Source organism: Oryctolagus cuniculus, chromosome 12 (assembly GCF_051225735.1).
Source record: "Oryctolagus cuniculus isolate XC-2025 breed Fujian yellow rabbit chromosome 12, ASM5122573v1, whole genome shotgun sequence".
Classification (NCBI taxonomy): Eukaryota; Metazoa; Chordata; class Mammalia; order Lagomorpha; family Leporidae; genus Oryctolagus; species Oryctolagus cuniculus.
In genome coordinates, this window is record NC_142878.1 from 87052996 (window position 1) to 87063197 (window position 10202).

The 10202-nt window shown below is 50.8% G+C and overlaps 1 long non-coding RNA gene across 1 annotated transcript; it reads right to left on the bottom strand.

Moving 5' to 3' along the window:
• Nucleotides 1-1163: 1163 nt before the first annotated feature.
• On the bottom strand, nt 1164-6285 carry LOC149123146 (uncharacterized). The gene is made up of 2 exons (XR_016218243.1): nt 4757-6285; nt 1164-1582 (listed from the first exon to the last, which is right to left on the bottom strand). It is a non-coding gene; the product is annotated as an uncharacterized LOC149123146 (long non-coding RNA).
• Nucleotides 6286-10202: the final 3917 nt, after the last annotated feature.

Below are 10202 nucleotides of genomic sequence, written 5' to 3' on the forward strand. Positions count from 1 at the left end.
TAGGGTTTGAACCTAGGGTTTCTGCTTCTTCGTGCAGCGTCCTCTTCTCCACCTGCTGCCTCCCTATTGTATCGGCCTTCTTCAGCCCACAGCACCGTCTGGAGATCTCACATAGGCGCTCCTCCTCTAGAGCATGTAGACGACTCTTCATTTATGCAGCTCACCCTCCCTTGCTTGCAGTCATCATCGGCATTTGTCACCAGCACACGACTGGCCTATTATGGCCCTCAAACAAGAACTCACCTCACCTTAGTTCTGGATTCACTCGTGATGGGGCGTGGGAGTCTCATCAGCACGTTGCAAAGAAGAAGGTGCCTTTGCAAAATTCCTGTCTGCCTCTGTGCATCCTCAGATCCCCAGGGGGACCCAAACCTCGGGCCTCTTCTATCCTGGAGCCGCTGCTCCAAACATTACTTGTGGAGTCAAGGAGTGGGGCTTTGCATGCATCATCTCATTTAATCTGCTCATACAGCCCCAAGAAGTGAGGAGCAGCTCTCTGTTTTTCCAGATAAAGGAGAAAAGGCCAGAAGCTTGCTCAGGATCTGTCAGGTGCCAATGCTGGTGCCTCTACTTCTCCCCTTCACAACGCCTCCATCCAAGGACACAGCTCTACAACCTACTTTGCCACTGTGTAAAACACTTTCTTCTAAAGTTTATTAAATTAATGGGGACAGGGGGTTTTTTGAATCGGTGATTTTTTTCTCTTTTCCTTCTACATGTTCAGATTTGATTTCTAATTCTAGAATTCCTACAAGACCAGTTACCCTCTATCTGCATACTCGTTATTTGTCCCTTCCTTTTTCTTTTTTTTTAAGATTTATTTATTTAAGCTGGTGCCGCAGCTCACTAGGCTAATCCTCTGCCTAGCGGCACTGGCACACCGGGTTCTAGTCCCGGTCGGGGTGCCGGATTCTGTCCCGGTTGCCCCTCTTCCAGGCCAGCTCTCTGCTGTGGCCAGGGAGTGCAGTGGAGGATGGCCCAAGTACTTGGGCCCTGCACCAGCATGGGAGACCAGTATAAAGTACCTGGCTCCTGCCATCAGATCAGCCGGCCGCGGTGGCCATTGGAGGGTGAACCAAGGGCAAAGGAAGACCTTTCTCTCTGTGTCTCTCTCTCACTGTCCACTATGCCTGTCAAAAAATAAAAATAAATAAATAAATAAAAATATTTATTTATTTAAATGGCAGAGTGACAGAGAAAAGAGGAGAAGAGATATTCCATCTACTGGTTCACTCCCCAGATACCTGCAACAGCCAAGCCTGGGCCAGGACAAAATCAGAAGCCCAGAACTGATCCACGTCTCCCACATGGGTGGCAGGAATCCAGAGACTTGAGCCATCACCTGCTGCCTCCCAGGATGCACACCAGCAGGAAGGTGGATCAGAAGCAGGGTAGCCCAGGACTTGAACCAGAAATGTCAGCGCCCCAAGGGGCAGTTTACCTCACTCCATCACAACACCCACCCCACATGTGCTCCTCCTTATTCTCCCTTCTTCAGGATGGGAGCAGAATGGTGCTGAGCCTCCATGGATCCTGGCATGTAACAGGTGGCCATGGTCTTTCTTTGGGTCCCTCTTTTGATCTGTGTTGAAAGAAAGAATGAAAAATATGAACCTGGACACAACCCTTCTCTGGCCTCACCAATCAAACCCTAGCTGTCCCCAGTGTCCTTTGCTTCAAAATAGGAGGGCAGGCACGAAGGCTACAGTGGGAGAGGAGCTAAAGAGGTGAGAGAAAGTCAGTCTGTGCAGATCAGAAGTTCAAGGACATAACTAGAAATCCGGCCAAGTGTGTGGCCCTGAGCAAGTCATTAACCTCCCAGAGTCACATTTTCCTCTGGGAAGAGGAATGATACGGCCTGCCTCACTGAGACGGTTGTGAGCGTTAAATGAAATGCAAGTGAGAGCTCAGTTTCCAGCATGCAGGGGACACTGAAGGAACACGGTGGGGGCACAGATGCAGGAGTGGCCTAACAAAAAGTGTGCAATAGCAGAGCTGTCTGAAGAAGCACAGCTTTGACAAATTCCTGCCATGCGTATTATCATTTGGGGCTATAAATAGCATTGGGTAATAAAATGAGATATGTCAATGAACAATTATGACTCACAGTGGAAATGCCAAGCCTTTAAAACCCGGGAACTAATGACTAGCTCTAACATCAAAGACACACTGAAGGACTTTTAAAATAATCCCCGAAGTCTAGGATGTGACAGAATTGCTGTATGTGGGGTACAGCACTTGATTGCTAATGAGATTCCGAACATTCACAGTGGAAAATTTTTCTGCTGCACAGGATGAAGTGAGAATTCTATATCCCTTACCTGGTTTAGGGCCAATGATGACACAAGGGTTTAAATGATTTCTGGATGATCTTGGCCCTATAGCTTATAGACAGACCCTGACAGCCAGACTCCATGAACTCCTTCACCAACAGCCTAGAGCCTGCCCAGTGCCCCTTGCCTCCCTTCTGAAGCATCGGAACTCCTCACTGCTGGTGCCTGACTCCTCGTCCACACCCTACCCAGTCGCTCCAGGCCTGGGGTCTGTTGGGGGCCTCAGCTGTCCTGGCTTGAGGTGCTGTCCAGGTGCTGAGAGTCTCTGCTGCCCCCAGAAATAGCATGGGAGCTGTCCAGCCTGGGAAGCCAGCACTGAGGAAGGGCGCAAGGCACGGCCATTGCCTTCTGCAGCCCAGGACACAGAGCTAGCTTCTCTCGGAGGGCCAGTGAGGCCATGCCTGGTTGTACAGAGGAGGAAAGTGAGGCGCAGAGAGAACATAGGTTGGCTCAGGACAAATGGCCTAGTCGCAGCAGAGACAGGTCTTTCCCATGTCCCCATATAGCATTCATCACATGCTCGGTGACCAGCGTCTGTTGGATGCGTGTCTACCACTGTCCATGACACCTGCTCCTTATAAGGTGCTTTTATTGCTATCTCATTTTAATTCTTACCATTATACTCTGATTAGCTATGATGATATCATCATTGTCACCCTCATTTGTCAGAAACAGAGGCACAGAGAGGCAGAGTGGCATAGGACACTGGAGCCAGTAGTGAGAGCAGTGGGCCAGGGAGGCTGCCCAGGGACAGGACAGCTGAGCTGGACTGGGAAGAAGGCATTCACTAGTGGGTGAGGGAAGGGCCAGGACGTTGTGGGGAGAGGGATCAGCAGGAACAAAGGTGGATTCACAGTGTGGAGAGAGAGAGAGAGAGAGAAAGAGCATGGCAGGTGCATAGGACCTACGGAGAAAGGCAGAGGGTAAGGTTGAAATAGTGGGTAAGATAGGGACTGGAGACTGCCCTACCCAGCCATGCCCCAGTGCTCCCTGTCAGGGAAGACATCCAGTAGTCCTTGGGTAGCAGATGGTCAGAATGTTTAGGGGCAGAGCTCGCCTGAGAGCCTTCCCTGAGTGCATTCCCCAAGAAGTCTGGTTCATTGCCAAACCACACACTCCAGGGCCTGCCTCCTCCCCACCCCAATGCCCAGCCATGTCCAGAGCTCCGTATCATCTACGATAAAGGCTAAAGGCATGGTTCCCAGGGCACAAGCCCTCGTACTGTGGCCTCTGGGGCACACGTGCCTTCCCCCTCAGGTGAATAACTGCAGAGTGGGAGGACGGGCTAGAGGGACAGAGGTTACATCAGTGTGCCTCACACCCTCAGGACAGGGAGCAACAAGATAATGGGTGAAAATTACATTCACTGAATGACTCCCTTCCACCCACTTTGCATATGTTATAGCTGTCCCCCTTTATCCATGGTTCTCTTCACATGCTTTCAGTCCCCTGTGGTCGACCACAGTCTGAGAGTATTACATAGAACATGCCAGAAGTACACAACTTGTAAATTGCACGATGTTCCAAGTAGCGTGATGAAGTCTTGCCTCAGCCTGCTCTATGCAACCTGGAAAGTGCCTCAGCCCGTTGTCTGCCATAGCCACACTCTGTAGACTACCCGCCCGTTAGCAGCTGTCTCGGTTCCACATAGCGCTGAGTTCAATCTGCAGTGTCAGGCCAAAATGGGCTCAGAACATGCGCCCCATGAATAAGGGGTGGGCTACGTTATTTACTCCTCCCAAGAAGCTCCACTCTCCAGGCGACTAAGCTGACTCAGAGAGGGGAGGTAACTTGTCTGAGGCCCTTGTGCTAAGGTTGTACTTCCGACAGGCTGCTCCCTGTGGGGCTGCTGAGGCAGGCCCAGAAGTCAGGGGACTCCTCACCCTTACCCCCACCACCAGTGGCCTCGCTGGCCTTTGTGCAATGCTTTGACCTGACCTTCCTCCCTCCCCTCCCCCTCACATGGGGCAGACCCACATCAAAGTCCGACGGCTTTCCCCGCCTCCTGAGCTCCCTCCCCATTCTTGCACACAGGCATTTGCCTAATAATCTTCCCTCTACACACTGATCCCATCTTGGTGTCCGTCTCAGAGGATCTGGGCTAGCATAGCACACAGCTGACGGTAGCCAGCTGGGCACAGGCTTCCCCTCTCCCACTCACTCCTCTACATCACGTGCCACCTGCCACGACCTGGTTAGAAGCATCCAGGACTAACATGGGGTGGCTGCCGGGCTTTCTGCCAACGTGCCTGTGCCAGCACTCCTGCTGCCTTCCTCCTGCAGCTCGTTCACTTCCCTCCAGAAGGAGGGACTGGCTGGCTGCCTCTGCAACTGCAGAGAACCCTGCATGCCCAGGCCGCTTCTCTCTACCCCCACCCCCACCCTCCAGGACTCCAGTAGGGAAGAAAGTCTGTGTGCTTTACCCCCTCCCGATGGAGCTTCAAGCCTGTTTCACACCTGCCCTTGAGTTTCAGTTTTCATTTTGCCTCAAGGCTGAACAAATCCCTCTGCAGTGAAGACCGAGGCTCAGAGTCTCCGGAGCTCTGCACAGTCCTTGCACCCTGGAAATACAGGAAGCAGGAAGTCACCCTGCAGATGGTGGCGACGCCCCCAGCTGGGAGCAGGAGTCAGTTTCCGGCAACCCTGCCCAGACTTTCCCACAAATTGCAGCGGGCTTTACAGCCAAGGAGTACAGCGACTACTTGTCTTAAAGAACTCCAGGTCTACAACGATGCCTCCTTTTCCCCCAGACTCAGGTTATACAGAGTAGGTCTTGGATGCATACACTTAGCAGGGTGGAAAAAATGGTTATCTCTAATGGAGTTGTTTCACAAGTTTGGGTTTGCTCATGACCGTTTTTGGAAGAGCAGAATGTATTATCAGCCACGAAGTCACTGAAGAATGTTATTTCATTCTTTCTGCTTTCAGAAACATATAAAAAGGCCACTGACACAATACCTCAAATCTAATGAATTCCAAAGAGCCCTGGCCACCATCCCAAGGCTCTAGGCAGAGCATTTTAAAAGACTCCCAGGGCTGGCACTGTGGCGCTGTAGGCAAAGCCGCCTCCTGCAGTGCCAGCATCCCACATGGGTACTGGTTCATGTCCCAGCTGTTCCACTTCCAATCCAGCTCCCTGCTATGGCCTGAGAAAAGCAGTGGAAGATGATCCAAGTGCTTGGGCCTATGAATCCAGGTGGGAGACCAGAGGAAGCTCCTGGCTTCTGGCTTTGGCCTGGCCCAGCCCTGGCTGTTTTGGCCATCTGGGAAGTGAATGAGCTGTTGGAAGATCTCTCTCTCTCTCTCTCTTCTTTGTATCTCCCTCTCTGTAACTCTAACTTTCAAATAAATTAAATAATTTTTAAAAAAGATTCCTGAGTTAGTAGATAGAGGGCACCTGGAATAAAAGTGCATTGTGCTCGGGTAACCTGAGGCCCTTGTCTACCCAGAGCATCATAAACACCCTTCTCCAGGGCTGCCCGTTCTGACACCAGACAGGTGATGGCAGCCCTGGACCACACAGGCAAGTTAAGGGCTGCCAACGAATCTAGCTGTGACCTAAAAGAAACAGGGGTCGTGGAATGGCTGACTGTTCCAAGAATTCTGGCAAGCCAGAAGGGAGGGACACCTGGCCCAAATAATGATTCTCAGAGTTACATCTTTGGGTTCCAAAACACAAACACTCCCATGTTACGCCACCTCCACGACAGCCTCCTTTAGCTACGCAACTCCACCACGATCAATAGGTCCTTTTCTAACTGTTCTATACAACACAGAACTTATGATATCAAGTCCTGCCTGTTATAGCACATGGTCTGAATACGCATAACATCTAGCAGCAGCTCGTACCTGCGTGCTTTCCCCAGCTGCAGGGATACAGGCAATAAACACCTTTCACGTTGGGTGCACAGTGAGCACTCGATAAATGACGGTGGATTTGTGTGTGGCAGGAAACCACGTCAAGTCCTGTGTTCCTGGTGCCACACTCCAGCCATGAAGTTCAAGGGCTGGCACAAGTCTTCCTGATAAGGAGGGACAGCCCAGCATGTGCCTCATGTGCTTTTCTTCAGCTTGGAGGACATTGCACGCTTGGCTCCATTGACACTAAAGACAATTTGGCATCCAACAGGTGCTTAGTAAGTATCTGTTGGTTTTGCACATAAGTGGTACTCGCCAAATGCCCACTGGTTTGACTTATAGAAATTATCAAAAGCACATGCTGGTTTGGTAAACAACAGGAATTCCAGAAGAGGTTGATGTGATCTACTCGGGTTTTCTGGGTCTCCTCTTTGTTAAGGACTAACGAGCCGATTATGGCCCCATGTAGCCTGTAGGAAGCTGGGTTGGGGCCTGAAAGACAGTTAGGAGAGCTCCTTAAGGCAGGCCAAAACGGGGAGTGCGGAGGTGGGAGAAACCAAAGCCAAATTCTTGAGTGGCACTCAAAGTCTGGAAACCCAGATATAAACATCAGTTCCCAAGAGGTACCTTCCAAGAACTTGAAATAGCATTTCTTCAGGTTCGCCTGCCCTGACTTCGCCATCCAAAGGTGCCATCCATTGCCCTGCTGCTCCGTATTTCATTCACTTCTTAGCATTCACACGAATTGATGCTATCTGGCTCATTAGCATTTATTCCCCCCCCACACACAATTCCCAGCACCCACTTCACTACGCCTCCAGACTGTAAAGCCTCTGGGAGAGGAATCCCCTGTTCACTGACACATGCCTTGTTCACCAGCATACGCCCATGGCTAGAATAGTGCCAGCTCTTGGTAGGTGCCCAGTGAGGGCACATGGGATGAATGACTGCAGGAACTGACCAAGAGAAACGAAGTCAACAGGAAGTGAATTCAGCCAGATCTGGATGGGAACTGTGAGGCAATTGCCCATGACACTGTGTTGGCGTGTGCCACCAACTGTGGGTGTTGTAAATGGTAAAATCTTGTTACCTTAAAGAAACAGAGAAGACGAAGGAAGGCAGGATCGGTGGATCCTTTGAATGCTGGTTCTACCCTCTGACTCCTGGATTCTACAGTTCCACTGTCTGATTCCTGGCTAACCCAGCTCTCTTGTCAGTGATACGAACACATCTCACAAAGGACATGATCCTTGCTTTATTAAACAGCTAGTAAGTCATAAGCTGGTTTTATTCGGCATATACCATACCCCCCACTCCCACTGCGGGTGGCATCTATGAGGCAACTTCCAAAAGTTCATGGAAAATGGCAATAACAGATAAGTATATTTTGGTACAAAAACTGAAATCCATGTATTGTTTTTTTCATAATGTGTGTTTTTCACAAACTTTTCAAAAATGTTGTATTTATTTGAAAGGCAGAGAGATAGAGACAGAAGAGAGAGAGAAAGAGAGAGAAATACAGAGATTCCCCATCTACCGGTTCACTCCCCAGATGCCTGAAATGGCAAAGAGGTGAAGCTGTGAGTGGAGGTGGCTGATCAGGGATCCTTGTCTTCGCACAAGGAAGAGTTCAGGCAGAGAGCGTAGCAGTAAGGGAGGCAGCCAAGTTTAATGAGGAGAATTACACCTGCTAGCCCAAGCAGGCATCCCAGGAAGGAACTGAGCGCCCAGTCTGTAGCCAGACTGGAGTTCTTACGGACATGAGTATGGGTCCCCTGTTTCTTCTCCTTTCCTCCCTATTCTAGGAAATTGGGAGGTGGGAGGGGGGCAGAGGGTTTTGGGAAATGGAATTCCTGAAAATCCTCCCAAGTAGCAGCACAGTGTTACGGGACCTAATAGCCCCCTTGGTGCTGGGCAGGGGGAATTGGCCTGAGCTGCCCCCAGGGGGAGGGCTGAGCCCCATCTAACAGGGTCACTGATCAGGAGCAGTGACTGCAGGAGTAGCTGCTGCTCTGCTGTCACGGCTGTTTCCTTGTTCCATTGCACATAAATTTATTTTCTTCTAAAAAATTCTCATCTTCTTCTACCCCTCTTATACACATAGGCTAATATCTACCTCGCTACCTTACCAGAGCTAGGAGTTCAATTCAGGTCTCCCACATGGATGGCAGGAATCCAACTCCCGGAGCCATCGCCACTGCTTCCCGGGGTCTGCATCAGCAGGAGGCTGGAGGCAGGAGCCACAGACAGGAGGCAAACCCAGCACTCAGATGTGGAACACAGGTGTCCTGACCAGCTACCTCAAACTCCTGCTCTTCCCCAGACTTCTAGAAGACCCCTCCTGCCTGCTTGATGCTAGCTTTGGTCATGTGACTTGCTTTAGCCAATGAAATGCGATTGAAGTGATTTAAGCTTACATGGCCGTACAGCTTTGTGGGGAGCAACTGAGACTAGACTGAGTTACTGGAATTAAGACTTATTCTATGCATCTGCTCTCCCACAATATGGCGCTGAGAGAGAGAGACCAAACAACCTCTACACAGCTGCCTCATCAGTTTGACAAGCTGCAGGAGCTGATCCTGCTCCTGATTGGAGGAGAGCAGCATGCTCGGCGTGTGGGTAGCAGAGTTGGGATTGGTGGAAGAGGACTATAAAGGAGGAGAGAGACAACATGCACCAGGAACATCTAAAGGGAACATCTGAAGGAATATCTGAGCAGCCCCCGAGAGAGCCGGCCAGCGGTGTGCCGCTCCTCCGCGGAAGCGGGGAAAGTGGCAGGGGGTACCGCCCCTCCACGGAGGTGGAGGGGTCGGCAGCCAACCCGGGAAGGACCAGCAGCAAACCCGGGGAGGGCCGAGCAGACAAAAGAACAGCGCAGGGTCCTGTGTCGTTCCTCCATGAATGGGGGAGCGACACAGCTTAACTTCTCTCTTGGGCTCTGGTGGTCTGCAAGGAGAAGCAAGCTGTGGCTAGTAGCTGCCCCTTCAGCCAGGGCCCCAGAATGAAGACCGTGGAGCAGACCTTAGCCCACTGTGCTCACCTAAATCGGCTAAACTGCAGTTGCCCTGTGAACTTGAGAATAAATCCTTGCATTCTTGAGCTAGTCTGTTATGCAGCATTATGGTAGCTCTAGCTGATAAATACATATGTTCACTGTAGAAAATAATTAGAGGACATAGACAAGAACTAAGGGGAAAATAGGACACCTATAATCCTATCATCTAGAATAATCACTGTTGGCATTGTGGCACATGGCTCCCAGCCAGTTCTTATTTCACAGTAACGAGAGCCTCTCATACATACTTTTTGTAAACTGCTTTTCCTACCAGGCTATCACAAACATTTTTCTAAGGCCATATCTGTGGCAGCTTTGCCTCAACGCCCTTCCCGACAACCCTATAAGCAGGCTCAGAGAGGACCTGATTTGCCCAAGGTCACACCTCTAGCAATCACAGAGCCTGTGTGACTCCCAAGTTCAAGGCTCTTCCCACCAGGCAGGTGCTCTCTCGGGCCCCATTAGCCTTTCTGGCACCTGACAGGGTCACCTTCTGTAAGAGTAAAGGAAACTTTTCTCTTAGCTGGAAGGAGAAGGGAAGTGTTTGGCTCCCCTGAGCCACCTGATCCCAAGGGCTGCACGAAGCCCCAACTCCAGGACCGGGCTGCCAACCTCCCCTACAGGCCTCCTGGGGGATTCCAGCCCTGGGGAGGAGTGAGCCAGAAGGAACATCTAGGAAGTACTTTTTGACACCCACACATGTTCCATTTCTTTTTTTTTTTTTTAAGATTTATTTTATTTATTTGAAAGACAGAGTTACAGAGAGAGGTAGAGACAGAGAGAGGGGTCTTCCATCTGCTGGTTCACTTCCCAGATAGCCAGAGCTGTGCCAATCCAAAGCCAGGAGCCAGACGCTTCTTCCCGGTCTCCCATGTGGGTGCAGGGGCCCAAGGACTTGGGCCATCTTCTACTGCTTTCCCAGGCCATAGCAGAGAGCTGGATCAGAAGAAGGGCAG